Consider the following 23,578-nt stretch of genomic DNA (forward strand, 5'->3'; position numbering starts at 1 on the left):
ATGTAAAATGCCTAGCCTCATGTTAATTAAAAATTGAATGTTTTTCAGGAAAGGGGTAGAGGATGGGTGAGCTAATTTTATAAATATTTCTCTGCTATCTGCTATGTGATCTTTGATAAATCGAATACCATTATCCATAATTTTACAGTTTCCAAAATAATAAAGTGCATTCTAATTTAAGTAAGAAGCAATGAGAAGAGGAAGAATTGAGTAGCATATATAACCAGGAATTACAAACAAACAGATAAAACCTGCAAATCCATTACAAAGAATGAATATTAAATCAATATTAATGTTAGGCTCAGACTGCAAAATTTGAAAATGAATGCAGACTCTGAATACTCAGGCTTTGGAGAAGATGGGGATGTTTGAATCTACCAATCAGAAAGTTGGGGGCCAAGAGTTAGATTAGGATTGTAATTCCAAACCTCCCGCTCATAACTGGAGTTTCGGTTCAGCCCCATTTCTACCTGTTACACATGCCATAACCAGCTAGTGATACCATAGATCCTAAAATCAGAAACCAGATCCCTCAAATCTTTTGATTTTCCTTTTGAAGAGATTGTAACTCTCTCCAAGCTAGCAAAGTCTCTGATAAATGAGTGGTATCAGCAGTAAGTTCAGTGTACTACCTATTTCCAATTTCTTACTATAGATCTCAGTGCAGGAGTTCTCAGCAAGAACCACTTAGATTATGCTAGCCCTTCATGAGATTAGAGTTATGCAGTCCAAAGAAGGGATATCCTAGTATCATATTTATTCTCCTTCCAACTTTTTAATATGATGACAAAGACCTACCAACTCAAACCAAGGCGCAATTGTAGCAAGTCTTTGGCCATCTAGGCTATGCATATACTGCAATAAAAACCCACGGTTGGCCTGTGCCAGCTGACTCATCCTTATGGGGCTTGGGCCAAGGGGCTGTTTAATTATAGTGTAGGTGATCAGGTTCGGACTGGAGCCGGGCAGTTCTGATTCTACTGACTAAAGGGCAGAGGTAGACAAAACATTTTAGCCAGTTTGTTATAATCTCCAGCCTGAAAAGTACCAGATAGATCAGAAACTATTCTGGTGACTAAGCTGGCACAACTCCATTTATTCCAGTGACATTGTACCTGTTTACACCAGAAATGAATTTGTCCTGGTCTCCAAACTGCCAGGTCATCTCTTGATGAAAAAATAGCTACTGGAAGAAACTATTGCAAACTGCTCAGATACTACAGAGTACAGGACAGGTATTTCATTTTTTTGTCTGTCCCAAAAAGGACACCCTATACATTCTAATACATTAGCACATTTCATTTATTTTAAACATTCCTGTAGGTCCAATAAATGTGAACAAACATAATCCTGAATTCCTTTAGGACCACGGGACTGACTTCATAAAATGTCATAAATTTAAAACATATGGAACAAAGCGGAACGCATACGTCAGTTTCAGATTAGAGAAGGGAAAACTGCACTTTCAAACCTTTCTGTTGTCCACCAGCCATTGAGCCTCTCCAGGGCCAGCTCCAGGCACCAGCTGAGCAAGCAGGTGCTTGGGGCGGCCAAGGAGAAGGGGCGGCACGTCGGGCTCTTCGGCGGCGGGTCCCTGTCCCTCTCGGAGGGAAGGACCTGCTGCCGAAGAAGAAAGCGGCGCGGTGGAGCTGCCGCCGATCACGATCGCGGCTTTTTCTTTTTCTTTTTTTTCGCCGCTTGGGGCGGCAAAAACCCTGGAGCCGGCCCTGAGCCTCTCAATGAATGGAGCTGCTCCTTTGAGGGCTTTATTCCTATTTTAAGAATCGGACAGATTCATCATTATTATTGCCAAGATTGAAGATTGGCAAAATGACAACGTTCAATGGATAAATGTATGTTTCTGTTGATGGGTACCCACTAAAAACCCATGCAAGCAAAACAGTATAACCTAGCAGCAAGCAGATATAAAAGTTTTACAACCAATTTTATTTAAACCACTGGAATGTGTGTGTTGATCATGCCTTGGTTCAGTGGGTATCAAACCAAAGAGTTAAGGCAATGGCTTTTACAGAATTTGTATGTGCATGCACACAAATCAACAGAGTATGGAAGCTTGGGAATGCAGCACCTTCAAATCTGTCTTTTTTAAATCCTTTTCAGAAGAAAGTTGGCAAAACTGAGTTGAATCAAGTCCAAACAATCCAAAGCTAATTTATGTATAGTATTTGAAGGATCAATGTATCAAATACAATCTTTTTTAATTATTGATATCTTGAATGTTTAAGACCATCCTGCTGTTGTTGTATTACAAGAAAGGAAAGAAAACCAGTATCACCACTTACTGCTTACTCTGGGAACTGTTTAAAATTTTGGGTTTGAAAATACAACCAAACTTCAATGGGAACTGCAGGTGCTCTGAAACCCTAAAAATCGGGCCTCTTATATAGTGGTGTAATTATGGATTTTAGGTCCCAAATGTAGGCAGACAGGCCTAGTGTTCTTAACATCAACCTTTATATTTATAGTTTTTTTAATTAATTTCATTCTTTAATTTCAATTCCAGTCAGAGACTAAGCCCCTTTGTGTTAAGTACCACACATACATACAAAATAGAACGCAAAAAGAAGAACAGGAGTACTTGTGGCACCTTAGAGACTAACAAATTGATTAGAGCATAAGCTTTCGTGGACTACAGCCCACTTCTTCGGAACGTGTACGACAGACAACCTCCGTTTAAAATAAGCATGGTTTTACTAGCAACAGAGAAAAAAACAGGCTAAAGGGGAGTATACAAGAGTTTGAAAACTAGTTATTTGAAAAGGAATAAGAGGAGGGTTGGTGGAGCTAAAAATAACAGAACAGAGTCGAAACACTCAGGTAAATAAACAGCTATAATTAAATAAGGACCTACAGAATTTCTGCTGAGAAAAGAAGATTCTCAGCAATGGAATTATTTGAATTACTCTCAAAAACATCTGTACATAAGGAGTAATTTCTATTTAAAGAAGCGTCCTCTCTGCTGTGATGAGAGAAGGCACTGTATCCATCTCTAGTTATAAATACCTTTTGTACCAAGTATCTCAGATGACCAGTGATATTCAATTTATAGTAGGAAGTAGTGCTGCAGGAGCCTGCGTGTACTGTAATATTGTTGCAAAAAAGTAAAATTATGTACAGTAAGTTATAACATAAAGAAAGCTATAGCAAGACTGTGCATTTAGAGGCATATTTTTACCCTGGCTTACTCCCTTGACATTTCAATTCAGAGGAAGATGTAGACATTTGTTCTGGCTTCTTGACTAATGAAACACTTTAAGGACAGGAAATTCTTGCTCAAAGTGAAGCTCTGTTCAGTAGATGTGTGTTGGTTAGATAATTCATAGCAAATGGAATAGATTCCATTAGAGGAGTCACTGTGGACAGAATAGGTCATCTGTAAAACCCTCATGGATGTCAAGGCAGGAGGGGAACAGGCTGGGGGAAGGGTTACATAAAGAATTCTGATTCCCCCTACCCAAGGCTTTTAATTTGGGGGGCGGGGAGGCAGACTGTTCTATCAATAAGCTGAAAGTCTGCAGTTAGATGTCTTAAAGCATTGTGAGAAATAATTTAGCTCTTTAGATGATCTTGGCATTAACAGGTGAATGAATCTGTTTAAAAAACACACATAATAGTGTACATGAATAACTACCCCAAAGTTTTTCTTATGTGGTGATGCTAGAGTGCTTCTCAACCAGCTGAATTCAGGCTTGCTGCAGAGGACAACATGCCTGCCTTAAGAACAATGCCTCCAGTAGTTCCCACTGAGATGGCAAGATACCAGATACTGCAGTCTGTGGTTTTAAGCCAGTATTTAACCCTGAACATTTTGACGAATATCACAGAGCAGAATGTGAACTTGTTGTACTCAAAACAAGTGGTGATAGGTTATTTACTGAAATACTGTGAAATTGCTAAAACGCTATAGGGTAACATCTGCTTGGATTCCAGGGCAAATAATGGGCATGCCTGTGATGACTAAAATATAAAAATAAGGTACTGCCTGGATAGTCACTATTGGTGGCAGAAACACTGACTAGTGCAGGGATTGGCAACCTTTGGCACGCGGCCCGCCATGGTAAGCACCCTGGAGGGCCGGGCCGGTTTGTTTACCTGCCGCAACTGCAGGTTCGGCCGATTGTGGCTCCCACTGGCCGCGGTTCGCTGTCCCAGGCCAATGGGGCTGCAGGAAGTGGCACGGGGCGAAGGAACAACATGTTTGAGCAACATAGAGGATGAAAAGGATGCCATCCAACTGAAAGAAGGCAGCAACTGGTGAAAAAAATCCCTCACCAACAGTGATAACACCAACAAGAAGTGAGAGACTGATTCGAAGACCAGCACATTTGAAGGACTATGAGGTGGTAAAGGCCATGTCTCTAGGGATGGCTACAGACTAGTAACCTCTAGTCTCAGCAAGTCAGCAAACACTTACACAGGAGACCCAACAAAAATTGTTAAAAGGAAAGATGTAGCGACCTGCACGGAATTTAGAGTGTTTAATTGCTGTGTATACATACTCCTAGAGGGAGAAGCACAGGTTGCAGGAGGGAAGAGTTTGGAATTGGCACCAGGAAGCCAGTCTCTGCCCACATGGTTGGAAAACTAGCTGCACCTCTGTAAATAGTTCTCTGAATAAAGAACCAATTTAATTTTAGAAACATGGACTTCTTATATTAACACCCAGGATGCAGTACATGAAACAATGTATGTACTGTACTAGACAGACTATGACTTTCACATAGTTTAAGTTAATTTTAAAGAGGCAGAATTGTTCATTGGTTTGTTGCAGATAGGAACTGGAAAGTTGTGTCAATTCCCACAAGTCTCTGTCTTCTCCTGGTCTCCCTAGTGATATTAATCCATATATCATAGGTGATGCTATTAGGAAGAGGGGTACACTTTGAAGAACTTGTCTCCTCTGAAACATTCCTGCATAACTGCCATCTAATAATTCTGTCTGGCATCTGCAGCCTTAAGATCCTTTTGGACTCCTCTCTACCACTGGATGCCAGATAGCCATGGCAGCCAAACAGGCCCATTTCCACCCCTGAGTGGCCACAGCAATGCACCCTCTGTCTGGCTCAAACCTGACCTCAGTGACTAACTTTGAAGACTGCAGACTCCAACATGCTGTTTTTCATTTAAGGACTAACGCGCCCTAGGAAGGGATCAAGATTAACATATCTTGAGTGGACATCCTTGTGACCGGGTGCCTGGAATGGGTCACACTGAGAATGCCACACTCAGGGCAGACTGCAAGAATCAGGGCAGATAGTCCCCCAAAACTGGTGGTTTACTCTATAATTAGATTCACCAAAGCAGTAACAAAAGAGCTTCTGCAGTGCCACACTGGTTAACCAGAAGCCAAACACTGTTCCCTTTAGGCATTCCTGCCCTTGGCTACCATCCAGGCAACCCAATCTAATATAGTGAGAGGTTATTGAAAATCCACTTCACCATATGTGAGGATCTTCCTAATCCCAAAGGATCAGACACATATCCCCAAGTCAATATGAATCTCAGATTTTACCCAAATATCACACTGTCAGCCAATCCTTAGTAAACTAGCTAAAGATTTAATAAGAAAAGAAAAGCATTATAAATGGTTAATAGAGCCTATACATACAAATGACTGTGAAGTCCTTATAGCAGGTTTGTAGCAGTGAGGGAATAAACTGCTGGCTTGTAAAGTCTCCCTGGTAACTTCCAAAAGATTGGAAGTTCCTCAGTCCATAGTTCAAGATGCTACTTTTAGTTGTAAATCCTCAGTCCAGAGAATTTGAGCAGGAAAGAGACAACATGTAGATGTCTCAACTGCATGGAAAATTACTGTCCCAAACAAATCCCACCATCTCTGTGTGTGGAAAATTATTGTCCCAAGATGGAGTCCAGGGTCATATGAGTATATCACATGTCCTTGCATGGCTTGCTGAATCTCAGGGGATGGCCATTGGCTCTTTGCTGTCAGAGGCATCCTCAGAAAGAGCTATCTGGACAGGATGAGTTTCTTCAATGGCAACTGTGAGAGTGGAGAGTACTTGATGGGCCATCAACACACAGCTGTCTAGCCCTAATGTAAATTCTATCTGGTGGGTATCACCCAGGAATACGACACAGGTTTAAGATACAAATACATAGCCAATACTCATAACTTCAGATACAAAGATGGATTTAACCAGGATAATCATACTTGATAGATTGTAACTTTTCCATTGACATCTTACATGATATACTTTGTAGAAGAACATAAAAACATAAGAATGGCTACACTGGGTCAGACCAAATGTCCATCTAGCCCAGTATCCGGTCTTCCGACAGTGGCCAGTGCCAGGTGCCCCAGAGGGAATGAACAGAACAGGTAATCATCAAGTGATCCATTCCCTGGTGCCCATTCCCAGTTTCTGGCAAACAGAGGCTAGGGACGCCATCCCTGCCCATCCTGGCTAATAGCCATTGATGGACCTATCCTCCATGAATTTATCTAGTTTCGTTGGAACCCTGTAATAGTCTTGGCCTTCACATCATCCTCTGGCAAGGAGTTCCACAGGTTGACTGTGGATTTATAGTAATTGTATAGAAGTGGTAATATCAATAGTATAAATGGTCCTCTTTAACCATACGGCATCACAGTCCTACTGAATGCAGTAGTACATCTGACTGCTCAAATGAGAGCACAAGCAGCTAGGTTTTTCACTTTAGCTTAGAATACCACATGCTTCCACGAATGTGATTCTGAAAAGAATGAAGCAATTGTGATCATCTGAAGTGAAAAGCTTTAGTAAGTTAATTATACCCTCTCTTTTGCTGAAGAATATTTGACAGTATTAGGGCTGATTTTTTAAATGCTTATCATGTTTTTCCAAATTTATGAGATTCATAGTTGCTCATGCTGAGAATTAGATCTCAGTTTGAAAAACAGAGACAAGAAAATGTATATTGGAGTGAATTTACAATGTGGACATGTTGTTCCAAAACCTATAAGCAGAACAAAGAATTTACTATGAGATGAAACTCACTACCCTCATCAGCAAGCCACTTCAAACTCAATCTCAGAATAAAATGCACTGTCAATCTTTTGATGCCTGTTCAGCTGATAAAAAACACATTTTTTTTATCTTTTTAGTTCCTGAATTTCTAATCCAAAACTGAGTTTTAAATATTTAAACAATAGCTAAATGACACTGATATAAGCTGATGGGGGATGAATATAAGCTTTTGGGAATTGGCATCTTTGTTAATCAATGATGGCTTCCGCATTGAATCACCAGTATTCCAAGACATAAAACTTTAATCAACTTCAAAGCAGTTTATTGCACACTAACATACATTCTGAGCAGCAGCAGCAAGCCACAATCCCACTTCAGGAATATACAATTATTGAATTATCACTGCACGCAAACCATCTGTGGATAATCCAAATGACCATTGTTCAGTGACTGTGTGATCTGCTAAAGTCCACTTACATGTGTATCATGGCCATTTCTTTTCATCACATTCTCATTCCATCAGGCTGACTTTATGACATAAGAAACATAACATGATTATCTGGCATAGCCGGACAGCTCTCTCAGGCTCTCAAATGAAAGGCTGTGTCAGAGCACATTTGTCAGTACCATATCAATGTTAAGCTCTTATTTTGTAAAGCACCTTGAGATACTTTGAGTAAAATGTTGGTGCTATTGAAAACCAGAGTCTATCCTGCAAGAGGTCATAAGGGTAAAAATGAAAGTTTCTTCTCTTGAATACTTGTAGCTATCGACACAGTGAACAAGGACAGTGCTTGATCTGAATTTGCTGGAAATCACACACTGAGAAATACATGGTTGCAAGTATGCAGTGTTGTTGTAGCCAGATCAGTCCCAGGATATTCAAGAGACAAGGTGGGAGAGGTCATATCTTTTATTGGACCAACTTTGGTTGGTCAGAGAAGTTAGCCCAATAAAAGATATGACATTTCCCACTTTGTCTCTCTAATGGCTGCAAGTAGCATTCATGGGCAGGAGTCCATATTTTGTACTTTTATACCTTACTTCTGCATTCTCTCATTCTTTTCAAATATAATTACTTGTAATTCAAAGTAGTATATATCCCTGCCAATTTCATTGGATCTTTCAGCAGCCTTTGATCATGGAGGTGCAGTTGATGTGCTTATGGGTCCCGCTAAGCCTGGATGGGATCACTTTACAGTAGGTTGTTCACTCCTTTTGGGGAGAGTCCAGAAGATTGTTGTGGTCAGTTACTTATTCTCCCAAAAGGCTCTCCTAAGTGGGGTCTTGCTCTATTCTAGTCACACCTCCTGTTCAATATGTATGTGAAGTCACAAGAGACTCATCATGAGACTCTGGGGCTGCAGTCCATTAGGATGTGTGTTATATTCAACTCTACGTTTCCTTCTTATTGAGCCAGGATTCTGCAGTCTACTTGCTTTCACAGTGTCTAGTTGAGATAGAATCTTGGGTGAAAGACAGATGATTTATATTTAATCCAGAGAAAGTTATGGTGGTGGAAAAAGGAAGGAATCTTTTGAAACAGATGGATATGATGATCATTCCTGATACTGATGATGGGTGGGAGGTCAGAGATCTCAGCAGTTCCTAATTTTGTCATTTTATTAGATAGGTGATTCTCCTAAATTCCCACATACTGCAGTGGTCGCAAGTGCCTATCGTTTGCTGGCTAAATGATTATGATTCTTCTCTGATGAGGGTATCATGGCAGTTGTCCACACTAGATTACTGTTATGCACATTACATATTAAAATCCCTTGGAAGCATTAGAGAAGAGGGAGGGAATGCATTCTGCAATAGCCTATCCTTTGTGCTTTACATGGGCTCAAAAATATATATCTGTTTAAGAGAGCAGTGAAAGGTGCTGGTTGACACAGTCTGGGTCCTGTCCATTTTGGAAATTAAACTTGTTGCCCTTACATGGAGCTCTTAACATCCCCATCCAAATTATGCTCTTGTCAATTACAGAATTAAGGGATACTGTCATTTTCTATACAACATAATTTACGTGGGTTGCAAGTTGTGATCAAGTCTCATTGGGATAAGGTTAATTATTATTTATGCAATAAAAATATGTAATATAAGAATGTCAAATGCGAGAAAGGATTGGATGCTTACATGCTTTTGGAAGAGACCACACAAAATTAGAGCTCCTTACAAGGATACTTAATAAAATGCAGGCTATGTATGTGGAGGATTCTTGGGCTCAATGGGATTAATATAAGATGGCAAATGCTAAATTCAAAGGATGTCCCTATATATCCACTGAATAATGTACTTAAAAATAAGGGGCCAGATCGTCAGCTGGGATAAACTGGTGTAATTCCATTGACTTCAATGAAGCTGATTACATACAACTGATTACATAACAGGCACACTCCTTTATTTTCCCTGTAGCAATTTGACTTTTACTCCTAGCATTGTTTCCTTCTGGAGAGGAGGATTAAAGAAGACTTTGAATAAAAGCCATTTTAAATACATGAAGTTATTAAACAGATAATTTTTTATTTAGAGAACAAGGATTGTATGTCACATGTGTTACGCAAATAGCAACAATGTATTATTCTGGGATTCATTTTGATAGTTCAGTGGTGCCCCTATATATAGTGTTTACCTGGCATACAAGTGTTTGCTGAATGGATTTAAGGGTTGAAGTTACTCTTGGCATCAATTATGATTTTTGGTCAAGAGCAGATGCATCTTTAAGGAAATCACAGGAAACAATTAAAGGCAGATACTGGGACTTCCAAACAAAGTGATGCTTGTATTGGGTATAAGCTCTTCCTCTTCCATCCACCATTATAAGTTAACAACATTGCAAACTATTATGCTTTGACAATATGTTTTGTTTGTTTGCATATACTCTTTTGTTTGTGTAGCTTGTAGGCAGCAGCTCTACCCCAACAGAAATTAAGAAAAGGTTTGCCTTCACTACAAAGTTAGGTTCTGTTAGTTAAAAAACAACTCCTCAAGGTTGTATGATAACACAATGTTAAACACAACTTCAGTCAGCACAAGTGTCACAGGCACAAGTCATGTTTAATATGTCAGCAGCTGATCAAAACTTTGTTTCCAGTATAGTTCCAGACTGTAAAGTTATGTTTAGCATTGTGTTAGTTAACAGCTCCTCAAGGTTGTGTTCTAACACCACTGAATTTTCCAGTGAAGACAAGCCCATAAATACCTCATGCAGAAAAAGATTCACACAGAGAACCAACTTTAAGTGAATCACAGCTGACAAGCAGTTCTCCAAAACTGAACTCCTATATGTTTAGAAAACATAATTAGCAAGAAGCATCGCAATAGATCTTTCTGGTATCTCCATTAATTGTAGATGGGGCTGGTAGCTTCACCTGTTAAGGTTGCCCGGCACTTCCAATTATAAGACCCTATTTTCAGTTGTTTATAACTTTGCTAAACTTTAACCGTTTGGGCTGGACTTTTCCATGAGGGGTGTCTGCCTCAGGCTGAATTTTTTTGGAAAATGTCAGTCAAAACAGTTCAACTTTTTCCAAGAATGAGGTTAAGTGAAAATACATTGTTTTGCCCATGTTAAAACATCCTGGTGATTTTTTTAAAGCTCTAGAGCTCCCTCCCCCACCCCTGGCCACTTTGGATCAGGGACTTGTAATTTGGCCAGGGGTGGCCTTTTTGTCAAGGATGTGCCTTTTGTCCTCCCAGTAAAAAATTGCCCAAATTTGGCCAAATTATAAGCCTATGAAATACTGCCAATCACATATGCTCAGTACGGACTTTTAGCAGCTAAAGTCTCTGAAGATTTCATCCTGACTGAGCATGCTCCAGCCTCACAGCTCCTAGCACTGAACGATCTGTGCATTCACCATCCCCACAGAGCTATTGAGCATTTTCCAGCCCATGGCTATAGAGGTGCTCTATACTTATTTCTCTAAATAATGGCTGCTCCAAGTCAGAGTTGGGCTGGGCACGCACTGGAACTGAGAACCAGAAGCTGTGTATCCTGTGCTCTCAATCAGCCTCCATCTCCCACTGCTTGTGCCCAGGCAGTGTGGAAGAGGAAGCCATCTAATTCAAACGTAGAGAGGTCAAAAGCCTGACCAGGAGGGCGGGAAAGGAGTAGATTGGGACAAGGAGTCTGGTAAGACTGGAGTTGGGCAGGGGCAACTGTGACTGGAAGCTAGTGGGGAGAGGAGGCGGACACTGGCTGGACAAGAAGGCTGGGACTCTGACCCAGGAGTAGGGAGATTGGTAGACAGTGGGGGGTCGGAGGGACAGAAACACAGATTGGACAATAAGTTGAAGTGTGCCAGAGAAAACTGGAATTGGCTGCGCCTGTGCAACCTATATTCAACCCCTTTTTTGTGTATACATTATGACACAGTCTTTAATTAGATGATCACTATTTTTTCCTCCTCATCATAATGCATATGCACAAATGGGCCAAATTTAAGTTGCACAGGCAACCTTAATTCTGGTATTTCCTAACCTTTCAATGCTCAACTTCACAATCTTAAAACACAGACAAATGACAAAACACAGACAAAAAAAACAAAATTAGTTTAAGGGAAAGATTGCTGTTAGTTTTGCACCCCTTTTTTCTTCTGTATAGAGCCTGTCACTCACTGCTAGTGGCACCTCCTGCTGGCCATCCTGGGAATTAGCTCCACTAGGCTTGTGCTCTCCCTCCTGAGGCATCTTCCCCGTCCTGTATCACTCTGTGGCCCCACTCACTCTCAAATCTGCAGCCTCCTCTTTGTGGCTAGACCCTCCAGCCAGGTCACTAAGATCCTCCCTTTCCAGGGAATTCAAAGTCCTTCTAGACCTACAGTCTGGCTGTTGTCTCCAATGCCCTGCAACACTTCCCAGTGGCTGGTAGGGGACCCAGGTTCACCCTCTACACTTGGTTCCAGCCCAGGGACCCTATAACAAGCAGCCACAGTCCCTGTAAAGTCCAACTCCTTGCTGCTGTTTCTCTGGGCTTCTTCCTACACATCTGGCTTCCCCTCTCTGGGCTTGCTAGCCTCCCAACTCCCTCCACTCAGCGAGTAACTGCAGCCAACTTCCCTGCCTTCCTGCAGTTAGTTAGTTCGTTCCTTCCTTCTTTCCGTCCGTCCGTCTCACCCCCACCATCTGTAGCCAGCTTCCTAGCTTTACAGGCCCCATCTGTTCCTGCACAGGTGAACCTGTGTGCAATTAATTAGTTTCCTGCTCCATGGCTCCAGGTGCAGCCTGCCTGAGGAGTTAATTAGCCAACCTGGCCATCTTAACCCCTTCCAATCCCGTGTAGGGTGGACACAGGACCAGATGTATTTTGCAGCCTCTGCACTCTTGAGTGCACTAACTTCTCCAAAGTCTATTTCTCCATCCCCCTCTGCACTAGCCAGCAAAGTAAGCTGAAAGGAGGTAGTCACTAGAATGAGTCATAATTGCATTAAGATGACAGAAGCTGGTCTAGCCTAGATCTGTGACGCCCACATTTTATTTCCTTGTCTCTATCACTGCAAAAAAACACCAAACTAATGTAATTAGATTTAATATTACTTAACTGGAATATTATATAATCATTATATATGTAAATATATATATATATATATATACACACACACACACATATTACAACGGCTATGAGAATAATAGAACCAGATTAATGTAACTAGGTTAAACCACCATGCCATTATTCATCTTTGGTATAACTTCACTAATATTAATGGAAAATACACCAGGGATAAATTTGGCCCCCTGACACAGAACTTCCAATAAATATGAAGCAGTTTGTAACTAGAGATCTTTGACGTATGAATGGAAAAGCAGGGCAGAAACAACAAGGCAAATGCAATGCAGGATTAAAGCATGGAGTCAGCTCTATCGGTTACTCAACTAAACAGAGAACAACCTGGGATCAAAATAACCTAATGTACATAAGGCATATGATTAATATCAGAGGAAAGGACAAATATGTAGAAAATGGGGTGACTAAAATGGAAAACAAAGTTTTCCTTGAAGTTCAGCAGCATGGACAAGGCCTTGACTTCTCTAAAGAACCCTAATTCATGAGTAGCCAGCTAGGTTTCTATTCTCAATGAACACCCTTCATGCAAATTCTTATTATATGCTACTATGATTTCTCTAGCATTTTAGACATACATGATACTTTCAAGAGACAGGTTCCCAACCTGGGGAATTTATCACCTTGGAGGAGTGTCCTCCTTTATTCTAAGTGCCAGGGGTTGGCACACCCATCTCCAATTGACTTCAATGGGAGACAAGGGTGTCAGCCTGTCACAGGAGGCACACACACCTTGCTGAGAGGGTGGGTAGGCCGGGGTTCAGGCTGGCTGGTGGTCCAGGACTGGGGGCAGCTGGGGTGGGCAGGCGAGCCAGGGCTCAGGTGCAAGAGGTGGGGCAGGGGGCTAGCCTCCCTAAACGGGAGGTTAACCTGCTGCTCATGCCCACAGAACAAGCCAAGTGACACTCAAGTCAGCTTTGCAATCAGAAAGAATCATGTCTCTTGTTTGAAGAGCCTATCCAGTGGTGTAAATGACACACTGATGAAGCTCCCACTGCCCCTTAGAGGTGGATATTATGGTTCACTGATCAGTGCTTAGGCATCAACAATGACTAACCTGATGATGGTAAGGAGCAATTTTATTCTTAACTAAATGACCTGATTCTATTGACTCCCTATGAAGACAAGTTCATTATTTTAGATGACTAACACTCATGTTGGCTGTGACAATCCATATAAAATCATGAACGATGTGGAGAAAGTGAAGAAGGAAGTGTTATTTACCCCTTCACATAACACAAGAACCAGGGGTAACCCAATGAAATTATTAGGCAGGAGGTTTAAAACAAACATAAGGAAGAACTTCACACAGTGCAGTCACCCTGTGGAACTTGTTGCAAGGGGATGTTGTGAAGGCCAAAAATATAACTGGGTTCAAAACATAATTAAATAAGTTCATGGAGGATAGGTCCATTGATGGCTGTGAGCCAAGATGGTCAGGGATGCAACCCCACGCTCTGGGTATCCCTAAATCTCTGCCAGAAGCTGGGACTGGACGACAAGGGATGCATCATTTGATTATTGCCCTCTGAAGCATCTGGCATGGGTCAATGTTGAAAGACAGGACACTGGGCTAGATGGTCCCTTTAGCTGACTCAGTATGGACATTCTTATGTTCTTATTCTGTGTGGCGTGGCATACTTGGCAAACATGATGTCAGCAAGATGAACAGTAACAGCCTACTTCTGCTGAGCACCAGCTAGTTATTACAACACTGCCTTCCAATTCCCTCAATCACATCACTGGCATCTGATCGACTATGTGTTGGTCCGACAGTACAGCTTAGAAGATATGCCTATAACTCAGATATTAAATTGATAAGAACGGATAGTAGATAATGTTTTCACCCCTCAGCTCACAGAGAGCCGATATTACACACAGCTTATTGTTGGACTGACCACTGATCACATTTTTCACTCTCTCCTCTATTCAACCGAAAAATGCATGAAAACCAAGCAGGTAAGTGTGTAAATACTGCCCAGCTGAAAGATATGTCAATTGCTGAACAATCTTCAATACAGCTAACTACTGTTTTAGAAACTCTTCCAACAATCAGTGGTAACTTATCTGCTGACCAGGGATTCCCGCATGGCACAATCTAGAAATCCTTTGTGGATTGTGTTGGGTATACAAAACACTGTCATGCAGACTGGTTCGAGGATAATGATCCTGAAATATCAAATCTCTGATGTCAAGCAACAAGTGCATGTCATGCTCTTAGCTGACCCACTCTCTGAGTCACAAAAGGCCAGATATTGAGCAGCTTGAAGCATGCTCCAACACAATCTCTGCCAAATACAAAATATATGATTTGACCATAAAGCAGATGAGCTACAGGCCCTTGCTGATAAACGTGGCTCCAAAGGTTCCTATGATGCAGTCAAAGCTGTGTATGCCACTTCCAAATCTGCCCTAACACCACTAAAAAGTGCTGATGGCGAATCTCTCATCACATATCACATTGCCATCCACCAACAGCAGCACAAACACTGCTTAATTATTTATCTACTGTTTCTGATGTGTTGCTGGATAATGTCCACAAATTGCTCACATCTAATGCACCTCCCAGTCCACCACATGAGCTGAGGTGTTGAAAGCTGCCCTAGTAATGAAAAACAACAAATCTCCTGATGCCGTTGCAGCTGAAGTTTTCAAACATGGAGGAAATCTTATCCTTGAAAGGCCTTTTGAATTTTTCTTACATGTCTTTCTTCAAGAAATCATACCGCAACAACTGAAAGATGCCAACATCGTCACTATCTACAGCTGTAAAGGTTCAAAGAGCAACCATGGTAATTACTGTTGTATCTCTTTTGCTCTCCATGACTGGCAAGATTCTAGCATGGATCCTCCTAACCTGACTCGTGACCCAAATCATCTACAACATTCGATCTGAGTCACAGTGCAGCTTTCATACACTATTGACATGATTACAGGAAAAATTACAGCACAACCTTCATTCTTCGTATTTCTTGATCTAACCAAGGCATTTCACACTGTCAATTGCACTGGCGTCTGGAAATTACTCACTAAATTTGGATGTCCAGAAAAATGTATTAACATTGTTCAGCAATTCCATGAAGGCATGTCCGGAAGAGTTAGTCTTGATGGTGATTTAACAGACCCATTTCCAATCACGAAAGGGGTGAAGCATGGATGTGTTCTCACCCCTAGCCTTTTTTATCTATTTGCTCTGACACTAGAGGAAGCCCTTCATGGCTCTTCAAATGGTATCTTTATATGCTTCCACATTGGTAAGCTCTTTCGTCATTCCTATCTAAGTGCAAACACCAAGTGATAGAAGCATTGACCCAGGAGCTGCTCTACATGGATGATTGTGCCTGGATGCTGCACACTGAATCACCACTTATAAGATCTTACAAACTACTTCGCTGTGGTGGCTCATAACTTTGGCCTCACCATCAGTTGAACAAAAAACAAAGTTATGTACCAGCCAGCTCCTCAGCAACTTTACTAAGGGTATGTCTACACTATGAGAGTAGTTCGATTTTACTTAAATCGAATTAGTGGAACCGATATTACAAAGTCAAACGTGTGTATCCACACTAAGAACAGTAATTCGACTTTGTGAGTCCACACTAATGGGGCAAGCGTCGACATTGGAAGTGGTGTACTGTGGGCAGCTATCCCACAGTTCCCGCAGTCCCCGCTGCCCATTGGAATTCTGGGTCGAGCCCCCAATGCCTGCTGGGGAAAAAAATGTGTCGAGGGTGGTTTTGGGTAACTGTCGTCATTCAACCGTCACTCCCGCCCTCCCTCCCTGAAAGTGCCGGCGGGCAATCAGTTCACGCACTTTTCTGGTGAGTGACAGCGCGGACGCCACAGCACTGCGAGCATGGAGCCCGCTGCGACCATCACTGCAGTTATGGCCATTGTCAACACCTCGCACCTTATCATCCAGCTTTTTCAGAGGCAGATGCTGAGAAATCGGGTGAGGAGGCTACGGCAGCGCGGTGAGGACATTAAGTCTGAGAGTGGCACAGACCACTCGCAAAGCACGGGACCCCGCGCCGTGGACATCATGGTGGCAATGGGTCATGTTGATGCTGTGGAACGGCGATTCTGGGCCCGGGAAACAAGCATGGACTGGTGGGACCGCATAGTGCTGCAGGTCTGGGATGAATCACAGTGGCTGTGAAACTTTCGCATGCGTAAGGGAACTTTCCTGGAACTTTGTGAGTTGCTGTCCCCTGCCCTGAAGCGCAAGGACACCCGGATGTGAGCAGCCCTGACTGTCCAGAAGCGAGTGGCTATAGCCCTCTGGAAGCTTGCAACTCCAGACAGCTACCGGTCAGTCGCGAACCACTTTGGCGTGGGCAAATCTACCGTGGGGGTTGCTGTGATGCAAGTAGCCAACACAATCGTTGAGCTACTGCTCTCAAAGGTAGTGACCCTGGGAAACATGCAGGTCATCATAGATGGCTTCGCCACGATGGGATTCCCAAACTGCGGTGGAACTATAGATGGAACTCACATCCCTATCCTGGGACAGGAGCACCAGGCCAGCCAGTACATTAACAGAAAGGGCTACTTTTCAATGGTGCTGCAAGCACTGGTGGACCACAGGGGATGTTTTACCAACATCAACGTCGGATGGCCAGGCAAGGTTCATGACACTCGTGTTTTCAGGAACTCTGGTCTGTTTAGACGGCTGCAGGAAGGTATTGACTTCCCGGACCACAAAATAACTGTTGGGGATGTGGAGATGCCTATAGTGATCCTCGGGGACCCAGCCTACCCGCTAATGCCCTGGCTCATGAAGCCCTATACAGGTGCCCTGGACAGTGAAAAAGAACTCTTCAACTACTGGCTGAGCAAGTGCAGAATGGTGGTGGAGTGTGCTTTTGGACGTCTCAAGGGGAGATGGAGAAGCTTACTGACTCGCTCTCATCTCAGCGAAACCAATATCCCCATTGTTATTGCAGCTTGCTGTGTGCTCCACAATCTCTGTGAGAGCAAGGGGGAGACGTTTATGGCGGGGTGGGAGGTTGAGGCACATCACCTTGCTACTGATTACGCCCAGCCAGACAGCCGGGCGATTAGAAGAGCCCAGTGGGATGCGCTGTGCATCTGGGAGGCTTTGAAAGCTAGGTTCCACAGTGAGCAGGGTAACCTGTGACTATTAAATTTGTTTAAAGAGAAGCTGAACCTGCCCCCGTTTCTTTACCCACTTAATGTTGACTATCCTCTCCAGTTATATACCCCCTTCACCCCGTTGCCCCCCTTCCAACACACGTTTAAAAATAAAATAAATGGAACTTTGTTCATTAACACCGTTTTCTTTATTAAGGGTTTCGTGGTAAAGGATTGAAACTGGGACGCACACTGTGGTGAGGCGCGGGTGTAGTGATGGAAAGGACGCTTCTAAACTCGAGGAATGACAGGCTCCTGCTCCTAGAGCGGTCTGCAGTGGTGGACTGGTTGTTTCAACGGAGCCTGCCACCCCTCCTTTTCGGGACTCTGTGTGTGGGGGCTACGTGACTTTGTGGCGGGGGAGGACGGTTACAGATCCCCTGCTGCGTGGCTCTGTCATCCAGGCTAAGGACCACTGCATAAGATCTGTAACCGCCCTCCCCCGCCCCCCCCAGAACATGAAAACCACCTCCCAGACTGACCAGGGTGCCTAGTGACTGCAATGTGTGTGTGACCTGCTGCTGAACCTGCCCCCGTGTCTGTACCCTGGTAAAGGTGACTGTCCTGTCCAATTACCAACCCCCTTCCCCCCTTCAAACACACTCTCCTCTAAAAGAACCTGACGGAAACAGTAATTAACAGAAATGTATTTTTTATTAACAACTACACAGTTAGGGGATGACACTGGGACGGGGGCTTGGGTGAGGTGCTTTTGGAGTGAAGGAAAGGACTTATCAAAACTTTGGGAATGAGAGCCATATAGTACTTGAGCAGTCTGCAGGGGTGGAGTGACTGTTTTCACGGCCCCTGCCACCCCTCCTTCTTGGGACTTTGGGTGAGGGGGGGATGGGACTTTGTGGCGGGGGAGGGCGGTTAGAGATAGACTGCAGCGGGGCTCTGTCCTCCTGCCTCCGGTCCTGCAGAACATCTACAAGGCGCCGGAGCGTGTCCGTTTGCTCCCTCATTAGTCCAAGCAGCATTTGAGTCGCCTGCTGGTCTTCCTGCCGCCACCTGTTCTCCCGTTCGCTGTGTGATCGCTGGTATTGCGACATGTTCTCCCTCCACTGGGTCTGCTGTGCCGCCTCGGCTCGGGAGCAGCCCATAAGTTCAGAGAACATCTCGTCCCGTGTCCTTCTCTTTCAGCGCCTAATCTGTGCCAGCCTCTGGGAGGGGGATGCCGGGGTAGGTCGGGAGACAGTCGCAGCTGTGAGATGGGAAAAAGAGAGTGAATTCCTCACAAAGATACATTTTTGTGAACAATGAACATAGCCTTTTTCTGTGAACAAGACCATGCACAGCACCTATCACATGAGCACTCAGGACAAGGTCAAATTTTCAGCCTTCCCATTCAGTGCCTGGGGTCTTGGAGTACAGATCACACAAGCGGGGCAGGACAGCGGAATTCGGCTAGCAGGCGGACATGGTAAGCCATAGACTTTTGGCTGCTGAAAGCTTAATTTATAGCAGTGTCCTCCCTTTCACGTTCAAAGCAGTGCCCAGCGTTGGCCAGTTCCTGCTGCCGGCAATCCGGCCATCATGAACTCTGCCCCTATCCCACCCCCCTTGCGGCTGTCCCCGGGAAAGATCCCTGTATGCTGCCCCTGTCCCGCCTCCACCGCGTGGCTGTAAACCGCTGGTTACAGTTATGTAAAGGAACAGGCTGAGGATCTCGGACACAGAGAAAGACCGCATGCTGCGTGAATGCCAGCAAAAACCAGGGCCGTACGTGGCCATGCAGTGCGAGGCACTGATCCCGGAGTACTTGCTGCTAGCCTGGCGCGGAAAAGTTTCCTACCATGGAGGACGCAATAAGGCCGCTCTCCCCAGGAACCTAATGCAAAGGCTTTCAAATTACCTCCAGGAGAGCTTCGTGGAGATGTCCCAGGAGGATTTCTGCTCTATCCCCGGACACATTGACACAATTTTCCAGTAGCTGCACTGGCAAGGACTAAAAAGTAGAGCGCCTAGGGCAAAGTAATCATGCAAAACCGGACATTTTGAGATACTTTTGCAGTAGTTGCACTGGCAAGGACTAAAAAGTAAAGCGCCTAGGGCAAAGTAATCATGAAAAACCCATTGTTAATATTCCATTCCTGTTCTGATCAAAATAAATGTTTACATGTTTAAAACACTTACCGACTGATCCTTCCCTTGATTCAGGGTCAGGGTTAACGCCTTGGGAGGGTTGGTAAGGGATCTCTGTGAGGGTGATGAAGAGATCCTGGCTGTCGGGGAAATCAGCGTTGTATGCGCTGTCGACTGCCTCGTCCTCCTCATCTCCTTCCTCATCTTCCCCGTCCGCGAACATCTCTGAGGAAGCAGCCATCGACAAAACCCCATTATCAGAGTCCACGGTCAGTGGCGGGGTAGCGGTGGCGGCCGCACCTAGAATGGAATGTAGTGCCTCGTAGAAACGGTATGTCTGGGGCTGGGGTCTGGAGCGTCCGTTTGCCGCTTTGGTCTTCTGGTAGCCTTGTCTCGGGTCCTTGATTTTCACGCGGCACTGCATTGCATCCCGGCTATATCCTCTCTCCATCATGGCTTTGGAGATCTTCTCGTAGATCTTCGCATTCCGTTTTTTCGATCGCAGTTCCGAAAACACAGACTCATCACCCCACACAGCGATCAGATCCAAGACTTCCCGATCAGTCCATGCTGGGGCCCTCTTTCTATTCTGCGATTGCATGGTCACCTCTGCTGGAGAGCTCTGCATCATTGCCAGTGCTGCTGAGCTCGCCACGATGTCCAAACAGGAAATGAGATTCAAACTGCCCAGACAGGAAAAGGAATTCAAATTTTCCCGGGGCTTTTCCTGTGTGGCTGGTCAGAGCATCCGAGCTCTGACTGCTGTCCAGAGCGTCAACAGAGTGGTGCACTGTGGGATAGCTCCCGGAGCTATTAGCATCGAATTCCATCCACACCTACCCTAATTCGACATGGCCATGTTGAATTTAGCGCTACTCCCCTCATCGGGGAGGAGTACAGAAATTGATTTAAAGAGACCTCTATGTCGAACTAAATAGCTTTGTTGTGTGGACAGGTGCAGGGTTAATTCGATTTAACGCTGCTAAATTCAACATAACCTCCTAGTGTAGACCAGGCCTAAGACTCATCAATAAGGTTGGAAGGTATTATGCTCCAAGTTGTCAAACAGTTTACATATCTTGGCAGCATGTTGAACAACAAAGCTACAATCAACTACAAAGTGGATGTGAGAATTAAGAAAGCGAGTGCTGCATATTGTCTCCTCCATCATTGAACTTAGAAGTAATGTGGAATCTATCTGCAGACAAAAATCAAAGTCTACAACACCGTTTTCCTCAGGACATTGCTCTGTGGGTGTGAAACATGGTGCTTTTGATAAAAGGACATTGAAAAGCTTGACAGTTTCCATTTGCCACACCTGCTACAATTGCTGGGCATGAAATGGCAGGACCAGGTTTCCAACACGGAAATCCTGGTGAAAGCGGGTTCGGTCAGCATCAAGGTTCATTTGATCTGTGCCCAAATGAGACAGACTGGCTATGTAATTCATATGCCTGAGACCCATTTTTCAAAATGAGTCTTATATTCTGAATTAAGATCCAGCAATCATAAGCATGGGGGTCAGATGAAACACTTCAAAGACATCCTAAAACAAACTGCAAAACAAATATTTCTGACTCAACTTTTGAGCAACTGGCACAGAAAGAACATGCAGTTCAATCAACACAACTATATAAATGACTCTGTGGCCAGTGCAATAAACTTTTTTCTTCCCGAGTTGGTCTATGGAGTCACACAAAGACCCATTAGTACAAACTATGATTGTCGATGTTGTCCTTGAAATCAAGGTGACTAGCATCACTCTGTGAGTTGCTGTGAAGGCTCCTTGGAAGCCTCAAGAAGTTACATAGTCACTGTCTGCATTTTAACCATGACGGTCTGGCAAAAAACATATTACATCCGTGCTCCACATACCATACTGCCTGCCAGGCAGGTTTCTGGTCAAATTCAAGATGCTATCTATATACAGAGCCCTTAAGTGGTCTGGCCCAGCTTCCACAGAGACTGTCTTCCCCTCTGACCCACCACGTGAAATGTATTCACACAAAATGCTTAGGATAATTCCCCCAAGAGGGAAAGACACAGGTGGACGAGGCAAGCAGGTTGCTTTTTCCTCTACAGTTAGCTCTGACTGGAAGTTCAGCTAAGCTACTGCATGGTCATATTCAGGAAAGTTTGTAAGAGGAAACTCTTTTCTCCACGCTTTCCAATAACCATCAGCTCTAGAAACCCTAACATCCAGCCTACCAGTAGGTTGATTCTTATTTGTGTTCTTTAAAGTTGCAGTGTCAGAGGGCAGTCACGGACCATTTGCTCACTATGCCTAGGAAATGTTTACTAGGGAACAAGTAAGGGGCCCAAAGCTATTAACATTAGTTCTCCTGTTTATCCTAAGGGCTGAGGTAACTTTACAGGGAAAGTCAATATTGGGACTTTGACACTTATAGTCCTAACTTATTTCAACACATTGCAATATAAGACTGAAATTCTAGTTGCTGTGAACAACGGCTTAGAGTTAAATTTCATGACTCCAAATACAGTTAAGTCCTTATATTGTAGAATTGATCATGTACTACTGTAATATACCTATTTATATTTCTACTTTGGTTTTCTGTGTTGCAATGAGCTATCCATCTGTGATGTCTCTTTGTACTTTGTAAATAATTTAAGAAACTCCACTAAAAAGTCCAAGTTTAAAGAGTGAAGTTTGTCCCCTAAGTTATCAGCCGATCAATTTCGTATTTTCTCTCTTTTTAAACACTAATAAAAAAGTACTGTTATCCTGATCTGTCAGCCCAAAATATTTCATCTTCTCACTGGAAAAAAGTCATATCTTAGCTCTGCTTATTTGCCTCTGGTGTTAGATTTTACAAAGATGGATACATGCAAAATGAGTATAAAAGAAAAAGATTTAGTAAGAGCCATTTTCTCAAACTAAAAATGAATTATTTCTTTGTGGTAATCACCATGAAGTATATTACACAAAAAATCCTGCTTAGTTTGGTGCTTCTTTGTACATGATCAACAACAACCATCTGTCCAGGAAAGACAGATGTTCTGTGGTGTAATTCCTCTTGTAAAGTAATACAAAAGTTTATGCAGCCCACTTTATGTGTACAAGATGGGAAATAACACCCTCAATGCATCACAAGTACATCAACTAGCATCCCTGACCCAAAGTGGTAGATAGCATCATACACACCAAGCTTTTCACTTCTGTGACATGAACCAATTGTTATGAAAATAACCTGATCTTGAAATCTATCTTCAGGTCCCAATGATCTCAATATGAATTTTACACAAATATGAACAGACCTCAAGAGGTCTCTCTTCAAGAGAAGAGAATTTAAGAAACATCTCTCCTTCATACATTTTAAAGTTATATAATAGAGAATAATCTCCGTGTGTAGTAGTTGGTGAACAAGGGTGTATTGATGGGATTAAGGGAGGGGAGAGGCAGAAGGGAGAAAAGGTAGGGCAAATGCTAGATTTGAGCGGGGGGAATAGAAGAAAAGAGTAAGAGGGACTAAAGGGATAATACAGTTTTCCCCCCATCATGCCCGTTTCCTGTAAGGTGTCATAGTTTTTCATTCTGAAAGGAGGAGGGGGTGGGAAAAGTACTTCTCACTTCTCCCATCCCTGTAACAGCCCTGACCATTAGATGCAGTTTTCATTTTGAAAAACATGATCATTCTGCAGAGTGTAAAAAGTGGACGAGAAGTTTGGGGAAGTTTATTCCTTAAGTCTCACCAGTTATTTTGAATACTAGCCACCACTGATATGGGACAGGCATGGTATAAAAAACCTGTGTAGACATCTGAGT

Source organism: Chrysemys picta, chromosome 1 (genome assembly GCF_011386835.1).
Source record: "Chrysemys picta bellii isolate R12L10 chromosome 1, ASM1138683v2, whole genome shotgun sequence".
NCBI classification, from domain to species: Eukaryota; Metazoa; Chordata; order Testudines; family Emydidae; genus Chrysemys; species Chrysemys picta.